This window comes from Belonocnema kinseyi, chromosome 7, assembly GCF_010883055.1.
Source record: "Belonocnema kinseyi isolate 2016_QV_RU_SX_M_011 chromosome 7, B_treatae_v1, whole genome shotgun sequence".
NCBI lineage: Eukaryota > Metazoa > Arthropoda > Insecta > Hymenoptera > Cynipidae > Belonocnema > Belonocnema kinseyi.
Window position 1 is genome coordinate 77,736,130 of NC_046663.1, and position 16,039 is coordinate 77,752,168.

The 16,039-nt window shown below is 30.7% G+C and overlaps 1 protein-coding gene across 1 annotated transcript in view; it reads left to right on the top strand.

The window, feature by feature from the left end:
• The window catches only part of LOC117176800 (dipeptidase 1), a 353,294-nt gene that overhangs the window by 182,451 nt on the left and 154,804 nt on the right, over positions 1 to 16,039 (top strand). The window lies entirely within an intron of this gene.

Below are 16,039 nucleotides of genomic sequence, written 5' to 3' on the forward strand. Positions count from 1 at the left end.
CACCTGCTCTCGCCCTGCTTCCCTGAGAAACTGCAGGAGCAAGCAATTCTAGGAAGGCTGAGAACGGGGTGACTGAAAGCGAGAGTTTTTTGTAATCACAACAAACAAAGCAGCGTTATAAAGTCTTCACTGTTTTAAGGGTTCGCGGTATAAAACTGTTATCTAACATTTCAGAAAGTTTACACAGCGAAGGAAAATTGTTCCGCGGGCCTATGCTCTAGATAACAAAACTGGAATTTCGAAAATCCATTTTAAAAAGAATAATAAAAGGAATTTTTCCGTATCGTTTGCGGAATATTAACTGCATATAAAAATGTTCCAAAAATTAAAAAAAATTAATTTGGAAAAAATGTAAATTAACAGGTGTAGACCTAGGACCCTTCATTTATACCTCAACAAATTACTACTACCCAAAAATGATTCAAAATTTTGTATGTGACTTTGGCTTCGCACTATTTACCAAATACACCCTTAGATTAAGTCATCTAATTGTTTAGATTAGACGACAGAATAAACAGGAAATAAAAACGTTTAAAACCTCAAGTCAATTTAAAGTACTATAAATTATAATTAATAATCATAAATTAAATCTTTAACATTTAAATTAAAATTCTTTTTGAAGATTTGTTCTATGAGTCAAAAAATAATATTGAATTTTTTCCAAATACAGTTTGCTGGAGTGGATTATAATATAATTTCTTGTGATGTGCAAAATTTTCTTTTTAATTGCAGTTAACACAATCAATAGTAAAATTTATTTAAATTTTCCGAATCTGTGTGTGTGTGTGTTTATATATTAGGATAATGTACACTTGAAAAATACAATTGAATAACATAAAACTGTCCAGTGAAGTAAAGCAGACTGCACATTTAATCATGTGTAATGTACTTCGTAAATAGCCGCAAAATTAATATGTTCTTCCTCTCTTGACATACAAATTTCGAAACTTAGTCACTGCACAGTAAGTTTCGCATACAAACCTTGTGTAAGTAGAAAGCCCGATAACGAAGTTTTCACACAGGTAGACTAACTGATAGACGGTCTGTCATATATCTCTCTTAACCCACAGGTCAGAAAAAGACAACACACTCACAGTGTTTCGAACAAAGTATATCTCTCCAGTCTGAGTCTGAGCGGGTTAAGGGAGATATAAAACTGTCTCTCAGCCAATCTAGGTGTGTAAAAGCCCCTTGAAGAAAAATGCCAAATTAAATAGCTTCGAAAAAGTGATCCCTTATTTCAATCTAAATTCTTTAATAAACATTCAAAATAGTTTGAGGATATGCTATTGAAGGCAACAAACTACTCTAGGGTTATTTTAAAACCATAATTATGATTATACTCACTACTTATCATTTTAATAATGAAATGTATGTATGTGTTTAAAAGAATGCGCGCGCCTACCCCCTATTATTTTGTCTATTAAGGTTTAGTTATATAAAGTGTAGTGTCAAATTCATTTATGATACCTTACTGTATCTTGATGAAATATTGAATCAAATGAGAATAAAATAAAATAGGCGAGACCACCCTACAGTATATAATGATTATTTGTCTTATAAACAAGGTTAATAATTTGGTTAATAAATTTAAAAAAGATATTGGTAGATTATGGTAGGTCATGAAAGGTTGTTCAATTGGGCAATCGACGCGTCTCGAAAAAAGCGAACAAATTAATGTATTCCAGATACTAACATTTTTTTATACTAGCATGATACACAATGTATTTTTTTAATTTATAAGTTGGTATTGCTAGATCATAAGAAGTTCTGGAAGGTTCGTCAATAGGTCATTCGACGTGTCTTGAAGACGCAAAAAAATGTCATGTACACTACTGCAGTATTCCTAACATGAACAATGTTTTTTTCACATAAAGAGGATAAAAAAGTTTTCTTCACATGAACAAAATAAATAATTTTTTGAAAGTTGATAAATTAATACTGATAGATCATTAAAGGTTTGACAATAAATCGATCAATGCATCTGGATAACCCAAAAGAATACACTAAATATCGTATTGTTGTTTTTTAAATTAATGATTATCTACTGTAGATTAATGATTTATTGTAAGGTGATCTCCTTTGCACTAATTAGGATAGGGTTTACGTCCGGTAATTCTTTTTTCTGCCTCAAAAACTTTCAAAAAATCTGGAAAAATTCATGTGTATTCATCGGAGCTTCTGCTACATGTTCCAGTTGTTTTGAGAATTAAATATGTAACTTTTTTTTAAATCCAAATATAAACAAAAACTTGAGAAAATGGAAATTTAGTTAACAAATAAATAACTTTGCAATAAATAAATATTAAGAAACTGTACTTTGAGCTTTTAAAGATAAAAATCATGTCACGTCAGAAAAATATAGTCCAATGTATTCCAGTTCCAAAAAGTATATTTATTTGCACATTTGAAAATATGGTACTTTTTTGTAAAAAAATAAATGAATAAAAACCCCATTATTCTTTCTAAAATCAATATTGATTTATCATATAATTATCTAAGTTTAATCAAAAACTTTGTTACAAAGTTTTAAAAAATGATATGAGAGTAAATATAATTCAAGCAGCGATCTCTTTACAGAAGTTCGTGCGATGTTCTACATGCACCGGCTTTTCAAAGATCGTGCAAGAATACGACGTTTTTAATATTCTTAGATGGGCACATAGCACACCGTTTTCTTTTTTCTGACTTCATAGATATACATCTGCAAAAGAGGATTCATCCAAATCGTCGCGAAACACTAACGCCGTCACACAGGTGGGTCGTTTAAGGCACAAGCTTGTTTTGAAATCTCCCTTCCTTGGAAACATAATGATCAATTGAATCGTCGCTTTGCAGTTCAATTCCCATTACCAAGAAGTTTTTTATGGATGAGGGCCAAACCCACTATCTTTGTGTTTCGGAGATACTTGAGCGGGAAAATTTGACTGGGTTGTAAACGACCCAAATGTGTGACGAAGGGTTGAAGATATTAACAGGAAAATATGTCTTAAAATTTTCATACAAGGCTGGAAAGAGGAAGGGCATCGGTATCACATTTCAATAAAAAAATAAAAACAATTTTAAAGTAAATCGTAGAATGGAAAACAACCATTAAAAAGACTGAAAAGGGGAAAAGGATTAGTAACAAATGTCAATAGAAAGGAGAGTCAAAGATCAAAGAGTTTTATTTATGTAGTATTTAGTTTGATTTAGTAGTTTATAGTACCTATTATCCAAAATAGTATGAAAGAAATGCAAGGACAATATTTTTAATAATTGATACAATAAAACCACTGCATCCAGGTTTTAAAATACCAATTTCCGACAAAAAATACTGGCATAACATAACCTAATAATACCTACCTTACTATGAAAATTAATATATTGGTCTAAAATAATTTACTTCTCCTGCTTAAGTATCTTATTAAATATAACAATCCAAAAGTTGACATATTATGAAGGTGGTTCTCTTCGCTGCTAACAATTATTTTGAAATTCAATAATATTTATAAAATTCAAAACATTGGTGCACATAATCAATTTTATTTATGCAAATGTAGATAGGAATTTGCAACTTTGATAAACTACTAACTTTATGCTGTCAAGCAAATCAAATCACTCATAAAATTATTTAAAAATTTATAAGTTTATTGAATCGGTAAATTTTTGGTAGTAAGAAATTAAAAATTTCAAATAGATTTGAAAAAAATGTTTTTAATTTTGAAATAATTATTCAAGACTCAAAAGTCATTTCATTCCTAAAATTATTAAAAGGTTGTAAATTTACTGCGTTTATCATTTTTTCGCTTATTATTTGTATGTATTAATCTACTAAAAATGAAACCATTTCGAATTTTTTTAAACGTGAAACATTTTTGTGAATCGGAAAATGACTGGGAATTTTATTCCTCGATTAAAACGGCCACTCTGAAATTATTTATGTGCAGTGTTCAAGGTAAAAAAAAAATCATCCGAACTTAAAAAGAACGATAAATATTCCTGCTAAATACAGAAATTCTTTTTTCAATAAGGAAACATTACTTTTTTGGATTCGGCTAGATAAAAGTTTATTTTTAAAAAGTTCAAAATTTTGTTATGTGAACCTTATTTAATTTAAATTAGAGTTGTAAGGCATAGTTGTATTTTGTTAACACACAATTTTCGTGTTCGCTAATAGCAGTTTGAAAATCACAAAAATGGCAAAATTCATGAAAGTTATTAGTAAGGAAAAAAATTGTTTTGAAAAAATAGAATGATTATGTATTATGCTAATTTAAACTAAATAAGTTTTAGGCAACAGATTTTTTAATTTTAGAAAAAAATGTTAATCCAGCCGAATTCAAAGAATTAATTTTTCCTTAATGAAAAACAAATTCCTTTATTAGGCAGAAATGTTTTAAATAATTTTCAATTTTGTATTCTTACTTCCTATCTGAAATAGTTAATATCTCGTTTTATATTTTCATGTTATTAATTGGCAATGCAATGCTACCCGCGTACTGTAGCGCGCATATAATGTTGCTATTTTACATAATTAAGTATAGATTCAGGTTTTTTAAAATAAAATTAACAGAATTAAATATAACAGTCAATGAATTCAATGATCATGGAAAATTTCATTTTAACATAATTCTTTTGTATTGTGTAAATAGTAAAAAATAAATATATGACAGTATAAAACAAAGTTATAAGCTTTAAAAAATGCTTTAAATACAATTATAACATTTTCTTGATAATTTAAAAAAACTTAATGCGCTTTTAAAGCAAAATATTTAAGAAAAAAGAATTCACCAAGATTTTGAAAAAGTGTATGAAGAATGCATTTTATTTTATAAAGGAACAATTAAAAGTTTTTGAGAATGCAAGGAGGAAGCAAACAAATATTTTTCAGCCGACCACCGTGAGATCGCTTTTAACCTGCAAGTTCTTGCACAGAATTCCTCTTCTTTGCAGAATTCTTGTTTCTTCTATTTTCGAAGTATTTCATATTTAAAATCAAAATAAAGTATCGAGCACTTTTTTCAATAGGTAATATTTAAACTAGCGATCAATTTTTTCTACACATTTTCAATTATTTTTGAGGAATTGTTATTTTAAATTAAAAATTGAGTTAAAAAGTATTATAAAAGAATTTTATAAATCGAAAACTGTGTGTTTTACAAAGGTTTTTAAACATTCAATTCATGCAATTATTTTTTGCATATTTTAAGTTATTTTTTTATGAAAGCAATTCCATATTCAAATCTTTGCTAAAAAAGGTATGATAAAAGAATTCGATAAATTGAAAACTGTGCAGTTTATGAAAATTTTTGTATAGCAGAACATTATGTTTTGTCATTGATGTTATTAAAGCATTTTTGTACTTGCAACTCTTCTTCATTATTTATTACCTTTGGGTTGTTTTAAGCGCTTTAAATATTTAAAAACAAGAAGTATTAAATGCCTCGTTAAATAAGTGAAACTTACTTCGCTTTTTCACATATTTTAAATTACTGTTTAAGAAAAGTTATTTTGCATTAAAAATGAGTAATGGAGTATTATATACAATGAAAAAGGCGGAAAAATTAAAAACTGCGCATTTTAAGGAGATTTTTTGTTTATTGTTAATTACTTTTAGATACTTTATAACATTTTTTAATATATTAAGAAAAAAAGTATCGAGCCTTTTTTGAATTAAGGAAAATTCAATTCTAGAATTTTTCTAAATAAAAACTTGTATATTAAAGTTAAGTTCAACAACTTTTAGTTTGCAGTTGTTTGAGATTCACCATATGACTTGGTACGACCCTGTCTCGAAATTCTTATGCAAGATTTTGTCACCAAAATCCAAGTGCTTTGATAGCGAAGTCGGTAGAGCGCGCGGTTAGGACACACGAGTTTAGGTAGTTTAGGGTATACGGTTCAATTCTCGGCGAGTGCGATTTTTCAAAGTGTCTAGGCGCACGATTATATTTGTAAGTAACAGTGTACGCGAACTACGTATTTTAATCATTTAAAAAATGAAGATTATATAACAATAATTTCAAAAACCATTTTTTTTTCGTTGAGAAATATTGTTCAGTTGAGGCAATAGTCTATTGCTCCGATACTACATATTCTTAGTTTAAGAAAATATATTCTTGAAGTGTATCGGAAATGATTTCTTGAAAGTAAACTAAATTCTGCACTTGAATACATCTCTATATGAAGTAACACAATAAAGTTTTAAAATAATAAAATGCGATATTCTATCTAAGAATACATTTTCTCAGGTTAAGAAAATGTACGCTTGTTCCAAGCATACGGTAGCAAGTACTTATTTATTTGGAACACACTCATATTCTATCGTCCCCATTCGTACCTGCGATTAACTTGAATCAAGTAATATTTACTTCATTCAAGAACAATTTTTTTCAATGTAATGCATTTTGTACTGAAAATACCTATTGGGTATGTAAATCAACCGGAATTTAAATAAACTTAATCTAAACTCAACCAGAATCCCAATTCCAATCCACAAGCAAGTCTGCACATATCTCTTTGGATATAAAATATATATAGAAAGTTTTTGGAAACTTAGCCTAGAATGGAGGCTATGGATTTTAATATATTAGTCTGACAAATTTTTCGGGAACTAAATTTTCTATCCCGGCAAATTTTGGCGTCAATGAACTTTCTTTTCCGGCAAAATTATTTTAAATTTAACTAAAATTGGTCATATCTGGAAACAATATTTTTGAGAATTTTTTAGAGTCAGTAAAGTCTCTGATTTTTGGGCTCCTCGAAAATACCCACTCTGATTTTTGGGCTTCTACCCTTAACGTATAAAATCAACCCTTCTCTACCACGTATATGACTTTGTCAAGGAATAATATTTTTGATAATTTTCTAGTGTCAATGTAGTCTTTGAATTTTGGGCTCCTCGAAAATACCCATTCTAATTTTTGGGCTTCAACCCTTAACGTATAAAATCAACCCTTCTCTACCACGTATATACGAATTTGTCAAAAAATTAATATTTTTGAGAATTTTCTTGTGTTAATATAGTCACTGGATTTTGGGATTCCTCGAAAATATCCACTCCGATTTTTGGGCTTCAACCCTGAACTTATAAAATCAACCTTTCTTTACCATGTATATATGACTTTGTCAAGAAATAATATTTTTGAGAATTTTCTAGTGTCAATGTACTCTTTGATTTTTGGGCTCCTCGAAAATACCCACTCTGATTTTTGGGCTTCAACCCTTAACGTATAAAATCAACCCTTCTCTAACACGTATATGACTTTGTCAAGGAATAATATTTTTGATAATTTTCTAGTGTCAATATAGTCTTTGATTTTTGGGCTCCTCGAAAATACCCACTCTAATTTTTGGGCTTCAACCCTTAACGTATAAAATCAAACCTTCTCTACCACGTATATACGAATTTGTCAAAAAATTAATATTTTTGAGAATTTTCTTGTGTGAATGTAGTCTCTGATTCTTGGGCTCCTCGAAAATATCCACTCCGATTTTTGGGCTTCAACCCTTAACTTATAAAATCAACCTTTCTTTACCATGTATATATGACTTTGTCAAGAAATAATATTTTTGAGAATTTTCTAGTGTCAATGTATTCTTTGATTTTTGGGCTCCTCGAAAATACCCACTCTGATTTTAGGGCTTCAACCCTTAACGTATAAAATTAACCCTTCTCTACCGCGTATATATGACTTTGTCAAAAAATAATATTTTTGAGAATTTTCTAGTGTTAAAGTAGTCTCTGATTTTTGGGCTCCTCGAAAATATCCACTCCGCTTTTTGGGCTTCCACCCTTAACTTATAAGATCAACCTTTCTTTACCATGTATATATGACTTTGTCAAGAAATAATATTTTTGAGAATTTTCTAGTGTCAATGTATTCTTTTATTTTTGGGCTCCTCGAAAATACCCACTTTAATTTTTGGGCTTCAACCCTTAACGTATAAAATCAACCCTTCTCTACCACGTATATATGACTTTGTCAAAAAAAAATATTTTTGAGAATTTTCTAGTGTTAAAGTAGTCTCTGATTTTTGGGCTCCTCGAAAATACCTACTCCGATTTTTGGTCCCCAATACTTGACGTTAAAAACAGTCCCTTTTTAACAATCAAACATAATTTTGTGTAAACCAATCTTTTTCGGAATATTACAGTGTTACTATAGTCTCTGATATTTTTCGAATTTTACGGTTCAAATAGAGTCTCTGATTTTTGGGCTGTTCAAAAATGCCAACGTCAAGGTTTAAGTTTTTATTATTAGCTTGACGTTTTTTTACACACGGGTGGTTTCTCCAGTATAATGTTAAGTGCATTTGAGACTCTAAAATGAGCCAAAAATCTAGTGCATTTTGGATTTTGCAAATTTTATTTTTTGCAAGGGGGTGGTTTTTTGAAAATGGGGGTAGTTTTTTGGTTTTTTTCATGCATTTTAGAGCCCAAAATAAGCCCAAAATTCTGGTGTTCTTTGTTTTTTCCGAATTTGATTTTTTACATAGGGAGTGGTTTTATATTTTGTAGGGGTAGTTTTTGGAAATTGGTTGTTGGTGCGTTTAAGAGCCCAAAAAAAGCTCAAAATTCTGACGTGTTTGATCTTTCTTTCTTTCAATTTTTATATAGTGGAGGTGCTGGCTTGATTCAAGTCAGCGCCTCCACTCAAAATTTGAATTTTCACAAAAAGTAGCGGAGCCCAAAAATCGGCAATACAGCCTAAAAAAGCCCAAAATTCTGACATAAAGAAATTTGGGAATTTCATTTGTGGAGGTGCTAGCTTGATAGACCTCTTTTCTAGGTCATTCTTTAAAAACTGTGTGTTATCGACAGGTCACAGAAGATTGATTTGTCCTATTTCAAACTCTCTTTTTCAGATCATTGTCTTTCGAAGTATTTGAAAAATACTTATCAGTGGCTGGTCAATAAAAGTTATTAATCGTAATCTCAGACCCCTTTTCCAGGCTGAGCTTTAAAAAATACTTGTCGGTGTCTGGTCAAGAAGAGTTATTGATCATAATCACGGATCCCTTTTCCAGGTCGCCCTTTACAAAATACTTATCAGTTACTGGTCATGAGCAATATATTGGTTATATCTTGAACCCCGTTTACAGGTCGACCTTTAAAAAATACATGTGAGTGTCTGGTTTTACTAATTAGCCAAAGTTAAAACAAATCTTGTCGTAAAAGAAAGTTAGTTGATGCCAAAATTTGCCGGACTAGAAAACTTAAATCCGGCAAAATTTGCGAGGGCACAATACTCGGCCTTCTATTAGAGTCTAAACTCCCACTTTAGAATTTACAATTAACCGCGAGGGTGTTGCGAAAGAGGCCTTTCTCTCAATTTAGCTTTTTCACAACCTCTCTCAGTGAGAGCAAAAACCAGATTGAATTTGGTCTTGGAAAATGGCCATAAGTGTTTCGCACGAAAGACGAAACCCAATTCAAATGAGAAAGCCACCATTGTAACGCCAATACCAGGCACAAAAGCGGTCAGGGGTGGTTGAGCGACAGGGCCTAAGACAAGAGACCAAAGAAAACAATAGCGTCAGGGATAAACTCCCAACAATCATAAACATTATTAGGAATAGTATTAGGAATCTAATCTGAAAGACTCATAAAATCTCAAAACGTTCGATTTAACCTTATTATTGAGTCCTATAATGACTTAAGTAATGAACACAAAATTTAAAAACTTTCTTTTTCTAGAAGAAAATATATTTCTCTTCTACTAGAACATGATTTCCGCATGTATATTTTTGAAAAATACTTCTCTCTTATTGTTTTTGAAAATATAAAAATTAAAAATTGTAAAGAATAAATGGTTTTTCAAAATAGAAAACATTTAATAATTTGTACCATTATTATAAAAAAATTATTACTTGTTAAATAGCTATTTTCTAGTCAGGTAAAAAGAACAATAGGAGGCCAAAACTCGCACATATATGGATCCAGTAGATTTAAAAATATAATGAAATTTTAAACTCATACAAAGTTAATTAACAAAAAGTCCGAAAAAGCCCTCCAATTATAACTTCCCGTTTCGATTTTAAGAATCCCCACACAAAATGTAAAAAAGTGTACTTAATTCTCAATCCTCTCTTCGTTTAGACACATTGTATGTCTAGATCTGGAAATATAAATCCTGGAAAAATCTTGGGACAAATATCCATAAAAACTTCCTGCCATCATATCCGCTGTGAGTAAGGGAAGCACTTTTCGAATTGTTTGAAACAGCATCTTCCAGTTTTCAAACTAGAAGTAGATGAAACATATTTACTACCTCCATAAAAGTGAACGAATAAATTTCTTTTATAGGAGACGAAACTGACGTGTTTCACTTTTATTTAATGAGGTATAAGAGAAAAAACTATAAAAGTCAATTCATTTTTTAAAAGTATGAAAAAGTAAAGAAAATATTGACAGGAAGAAGTATCCGACAGTCGTAGCATATTACAAAAATAATACTTATAAAACAGAAATTGTATAAGGTTCTACATTTTTAGGGTTGAGTAATCCTGGGTTATTTTCAGTTTCTAGCAACAGTTGCTACGAGTTAATCCATAAGTTGTCTACCCTTTGACAAAAGTAGTGAAAGTAGGCCCCGCGTGCTAACAAGAAAAGGGATTCTTAGCCTAAAAATAATTCAGTTGATCAAATCTCCCCCTTCCATACTTCATCTCCCCTATTACCCCTCTTTTCACATTTCCCCCCTCGCCAAGCAATCTTTCTCTCCCCTCACTTCTCTACCTTTACCTGTTATCTCTACCCTTATTTTCAACTTTACGTCCCATCTCTTCCCCTATTGCACCCTTCTCTACTTCCACATCTCCACTTAAACAAACTTTCACACTTGTCTACACCCATTCACCATCACTTCCCTAATACTCCTCCCCACGCATCCCGAACTTCAGCTCCCTTCGCTACCACTACTTCCCCTCACCATTCCTCTTATTACTTCCGCTCTCCCTACTTCTCCTATATTTTTAAGGAATGCTCTCGATGTTTTTTTATATTTTTTAAAATTTTTAGATAAATTATCGAAAGCTTAATTATTAATTTTTTTATTTATTCGAACATCTTATTCTTACGTCCAAGTAAATTACAATTTCAGGGCTACCTTTACCAGAATGTTACAGATTTCTAAGCATGAATTTAATTTTTATATTCATACTTGAATAAAATTTCGTTTCAAAATTTTTAAATCAACTATTGCAATATAAATCAATAGCGCTGGATGATATTTATCTTCTTTAATTGTGGGATAAATACATTTAATTAAATTCATACCAATTTTTCATAATGCTTAGTCGAAACACCTGAAGTTTTAATTCGAAACATCATTATTTTGGGTTAAATCATAGAAATCTATGAGCTATTTAGGTATTGCTACCCTATTATCGCTTTCATGTAACGCGAAGTGGTGTATAAATTTAGGGTCATTAAATCGCCAAGAATTATTATCTTCTGTCCCTGGAGACAGCACAGTTGTATAATTACTTCTATTAGAGATTCAAATATGACATTTGTTACATGCCGCGAACCACATATGACCTAAACGTGAATTGTTGTGTTATGAATTTTAAGTTTGACCAAAACCAATTCAATATCAGTTAACGATGTCATATGTTGATGTACACTAATATCTGTACTAGGATATTTACAATTGATTGCTTTCAAACCCCCCTAGCCCTGCCAATTTTATGAGGTCGAGCTTTTCAATAAACGTCAAAGTTGTTAGGTTAATGAATTCAGCTGATAGAGTGTGTGGTTTCAACCACGTCTGAGTGAAAGCAACAATAAAATATTTTAAAATATCCTGAGATTGAACCAACTTACGAAGTTTGCTATTTATACCCCTCACATTCTAATAATATTGCAGGTAAAAATGTCGGTAGAGTGCCGGAATTCACCACCGGCGCAGTACTGGCCCAGTACCGACAGGCGGTATTTTGCCCAGTACTGGCTAACAGTTGACTGCACGACTAGGGCAGTACTGTTCCAGTCGTTTAAAACTTAAACTTTAAAAAAAAGCTTATAAATACTGTTGAGGTATTTTAAAATTACGAAAAATAGTATATTTAATTAACGTGAAAACATTTTTTTTTTAAAGAAAATTTTGTTCATTGGGGACTTCCTCTGCCTCAAAAGTGATAAAGTTTTTGGTTCTATAAAGACAATCTTAAACATCTCGCATGCACTGGGAGGCTGTGATATTAGTGTAATTTTTTTATTCAGTTTTCCAACATTGTAACAGTTTATTTGATATCCAAAATATCCTTTTCCGTATTCTCGGCACGAGTGAAGGTAGCAGCCAATTTTTTATCAAAAATGTTTATTCTTGCCGTCAACGTATCAACAGATACTCTGAGGGTATACAAATCAGTCTGCATTGGGTCTATTAAATTGGTGAATATACGATCTAGATTGCTTCGATATTGAGTTGGAGGTGCTCGGATTGGACGAGCTTGGTCTGTTGCTGGTCTGACAGCACTTGCCATAGCTGTCATCTGTGAGAGATTTTGCCAGTTTGGTACATACAGGGTGGTAAAACAATCCACATTTTTGGTACACTACATAATACTACATAATACTTCTTCTTTTCAATTAGTTTTAAAGAATATGCTACTTCGTAATCCTAAACCCAATAGTTTCTATCTTGAATCATTTTTTTACATCCTTTCTTTACTTACTTTTTATACTAATATAAGCATTGAATTAGATTTTTTTTATTTTTTTATCATGTACTACTTCATATTACTAGCGTCCAATAAACATTAATTGGAAAAACTAACTATATTTTTAAACTTTCATGAAATCTCGTGAAATCCGCTTAAATTCATTGAGATTTCGCTTTGTAAATCTTTGTAAATCTTTTGAAGTCTCTGAAAATTTTTTTAATCCGTTGCAAACATTTCGATTTTCTTTGAAATTGTACTAGGTAATTTGATCAAAGCCTTTAAACCATTTAAAATGATTTAATGTCTATAAAACCTCTCGTAGTCCTTTCGAGTCGTTAGAAGTACCGTAAAACTTTTGTAATTTCTTGAATAACTTTTAAATCCCTTGAAATCTCTTGAAATTCTTTGCAAATTTTTTAAATATCTTTTATATGGAAAATATTGATCAATTTGAATATCCCCGCACTCTATAAAGGAACCCATATAGGGACCCAAAAGGGAATCCATACATAATTCCACATATATTTCAACATAAAATCTTATAAGATAATTAGGACACGAAATTGTATAGAAACCTACGTGGGTCCCCATATGAGTTTATACAGGGTGGACACACTAGGGCTTACATACATGGCGAACTTTATTGCTACCCGAATTGTACAACAGCAGGGAGGAAGCCATTGTACAGGGACATTTTCATACTTCGTGCCTTTAAAGTTGCATTCGAATCGGCCATTCGGTCAAATCCGTGCATCTTCGGATCAAGTTTATCATAGTTTCCATGGTTGCGTTTGAAACTTCAAATGGATACAAGTGTGAAAAAATATAAGTTATGTTATATAGTAATTACAAATAATAAAAGTGTTTTATTAATAATGAAGTGAGTCTTGTGGACTGAGAAGTAAACGTAAATTTTCTTATGTGCCAATAACATCATGGAATAGCTGCTGAGTGCCAAATACTATAAATTGGTAATAATATTGTGCGCTTTTAGTGGGCGAAGAGTGAAATGTGTTTAACGCTTATTTGCGGCATAAAAAAGGTATGTTATGAACAGACAGGATATGTTTTAAATAAAGCGAATAAAATATTACATGCGAAAATTTTTAATTAACATTACCTACGATTACTTACAGCGATTTGGGTACAAGGTTGAATCTGAACATAACCTCGAAATAATGATAGATCGGCCCCCGGCAAGTTCATTATACTTTCTATTGATTATTCTTTACCAAAGAAATTTTTTGTGGTTTTGATGTTTATTACTGACAGTGTTGGCAGTAGTAACTTAAACAATAATTACTTAATTATAATTTATCAATCAGTCCTTGTTAATAACCTTAATAAGTAACACATTATGTTTGAAATTAATAACTGATTTCCATTGTTTTTTTTTTATCAGATCGAACATAGATAAATTCACATCAGGAAATGCAGATGGATTTGGTGCATTTCAGCTGGTTCATTTCAATAAACATTATTGGAAAACAGTTATCTTTAGACCTTATCCCAAGACTGGGGATTGAGCAGCTTAAAATTAATTCTGAGTCATTCTGGTGATATAGGTGTATCAAAAAGTTATATCGAGGTGATTTAGCTTGCCTGCCTTTTTAATTAATAAAATATTTAGGAATTTTTTTGTATTTTAGAAAATGTTGTCTCTGGACCTCATCCTAAAATTTTGTTTGATCAACCAGTAAAATAAATCAGAGACTCGTTGGTGATATGATTGTTTAAAAAATGTATCCAGACAAGATAATTTAGCCCAGAATTGTTATTATTTTTTTTTAGAAATTATTCTATTTTTGAAATGGCTATCTCTGGATCTGATTTCCAAACTAGCATTTGATCAGCCTTTGAAACTAATTCTAATTTAACTTGATGGTATAGGTGTATCAAAAAGATATCTCGAGGCAATTTAACTTGGCTAAATTTTAATTATTCAATTATTTAGGGATTTTTTTGTATTTTAGAAAATGTTTTCCCTGGACCTGATCTCAGAATTTGGTTTTATCAACTACTAAAATAAATGAGAAACTCGATGACAATAGGAGTGTAGCAGAAATAAATGCAGAAGCGATATTTTGGGCCAAAATATTTAATCCAATTTTTTCAGAAATTTTCCTACAATTATCTATTTCATCAGGTCTAAATATTAAATTCATACATTACTGGTACCTTATCAGAAAATACAAATCTTTTGGTGTAATTTAAATCTACTCGGAAAGTTGTTTTAGTGTATTTGATTGAGTTCTCGTTTAAGCTCAAATTATGCCGTTTGAAATGAAGACACCAGTTCCGTAAATTTTATTTCAGATGTCATCTTTTCAGTTGGATGTTGTCCAATATTTATATTTCTAAAGAAATTGGAATAACAATTCTGGCCTAAAATAGTATGTCTAGATTTATTTCTGATACAATCTTATCACCAACGAGTCTCTAATTTATTTTAGTGGTTGATCAAACCAAATTTTGAGATGAGGTCCAGAGAAAATGTTTTCCAAAATACAAAAAAAAACCCTAAATAATTTATTAATTAAAATTCAGGCAAGTTAAATTGCCTCGAGATATCTTTTTGATACACCTATATCATCAGAATGACTTGGGATAAGTTCGTGAGATAACGGTTTTCCAATAATTTTTATTGAAATGAACCAGCTGAAATGCACCAAATTCATCTGTATTTCCTGATGTGAATTTATCTATGTTCGATCTGTGAAAAAAACAATGGAAATTAGTTATTAATTTCAAAAATAATGTGTTACTTATTAAAGTTATTAATAAATAATGATTGTGAAATTATTATTAAGTAATTATTGTTTAAATTATTACTGCCGACACTGTCAGTAATAAACATACAAAACCACAAAACATTTCTTTGGTAAAGATTAATCAATCGAAAGTATAATAAACATGCCGGGGGCCAATCTGTTATTGTTTCGAGGTTACGTTCGGATTCACCTTTTTACCCAAATCGCTATAAGTAATTGTAGGTAATGTCGATTAAAAATGTTCGCATGTAATATTTTATTCACTTTATTCAAAGCATATCCTGTCTATTCATAACATACCTTTTTATGCCGCAAATAAGCGCTAAACACAATTCACTCTTATTATTACTAATTTATAGTATTTGCCACTCAGCAGCCATTCCATAATATTATTGGCACAGAAGAAAATTTACGTTTACTTCTCAGTCCACAAGACTCACTTCATTATTAATAAAACACTTTTATTATTTGTAATTACTACATAATATAACCTATATTTTTTTGACACTTGTATCTTCTGAGTTTACGTGTTTTTATAACCAATTGAAAAAAAAAATTGTTCGTTAAGAAAAATGAAAAAAAAACGAGTTCAGAGCGGTAATCAAACATTTTCA